Source organism: Zerene cesonia, chromosome 6, assembly GCF_012273895.1.
Source record: "Zerene cesonia ecotype Mississippi chromosome 6, Zerene_cesonia_1.1, whole genome shotgun sequence".
Classification (NCBI taxonomy): Eukaryota; Metazoa; Arthropoda; class Insecta; order Lepidoptera; family Pieridae; genus Zerene; species Zerene cesonia.
In genome coordinates, this window is record NC_052107.1 from 5,922,877 (window position 1) to 5,924,491 (window position 1,615).

A 1,615-nucleotide genomic window follows, 5' to 3' on the forward strand; every position below is an offset into this window, starting at 1 on the left:
ATTATACTAATTTCAACTTAGTGTTTTAATACTTTTGCTCTTTGTACTAATTTCGTTCATTGTATTCTTATACCAAATGTAGAAATTGTAAAAGCAAATAATGTATTTGTACGGTACAAATACATTATTTGCTTTTACAATTTCTACGGCGGTCAACGACCACCATTTCACGAAATTCATTATTCATCACTATCGATACGGCAATTTTATTATTTAAATATCATCTTTGAAAATAAATCTCATCAATCATTTTAAATGTTTAATGTCTGAGTTTTTAGTCTATTAATTATCTCGAATGTTATTCGTTGAAGCTATCCTTAAATGAAATTCATGAATTCAATTCGAAGGAACACGTAATTCGCAAATATAAGCGTGAGTTGGTAATTTAAAATCTGAACGGTATTAATAAACGATTTGAGTAAAGATCATGCGACCCTAGGTCGGCAGTAGCTTGCCTCGACAGTCGGCACGTCATACAATCTAATTACCAAGTATTGGTAGTAACTCTCATTGGCAATAACGACTTTTTGCTAAATATTACTAATTTTTGATTATAGGTAAAACCAAGGCAAAGAGGAAATAATTAATCTGAAGTAAATGCAAGCTTTGTGGGTAAATTAATCTTTTATTAGAATTGAATAGACAATAAGTATGTGTGTTGTTAAAATAATGTGATTAACATGGTTTAGACAAGCCTTGCGTTTTGATAGTATAAAGCAATGTAATTAATGGCAATTAAAGATTAAAAATTTTGAGAAAATTGCATTTTCCAATATCAATATTTAATCACTACAATACACTACAGAGTTTCTTGCCAGTTCTTCTCTGTACAAAATGTATTCCGGTTAATGTTAAAACAACCAATGTAGATGTCCTGTCTCTTAGCACCCTCTTTATATCAAGTCTAAACATTCACAAAAACTCGTATTTTAAAAGGAAATCTAGCAATTCTGAGTCAGTCAAGATTCAAACCGTTTTAAGAATACATTTTCCTCTCAATAGTACACATGTCTCCAAAACTACAACACTGACCTTCCCGCTAACCTCAACATAGATCAATTACATCATCCACTCACATGCTAACAAGCCCACCGTTCAGATCACATGACCGGCTTACAAGTGACAGTTTGACCTAACCCCTTTTATCTCCATAAAGGATGTACGCTGGAATTGCTTATTGCTAAATTACAGTTCACAATGAGAAGCAAACAACAGCTATTAATGGGACTGTTCTTCCGTCTTTGATCATTGTTCAATATTCAAAGATGCGATCAAGAGCAAAAAATTCATAAGCGGTATTTAGAGGAAACGCTGTTATATTGTTTGAGGTTAATTAACTACAATTAACTGCAGGCATACGCTGCATAGCTTTGTGTCATTACTTAATTTTAGTTCAAAAAGTCTCCTATCTCAAAACCTTATTGGCTGTACTACTGGCAACACATATTTGTGAAAATTATTTACCGTTTTTTGACACTCACTTTTTTCACAATAAGTTTCTTAGCCTCGTGCGTGACTAGAATTTGTCGAGAATTACTTTAGTCCGGTCATTATACGATATTGAAATAACAAAAATTCCGACAGAGCTGAATTTTGGTGAAGACCTTTATTTTAC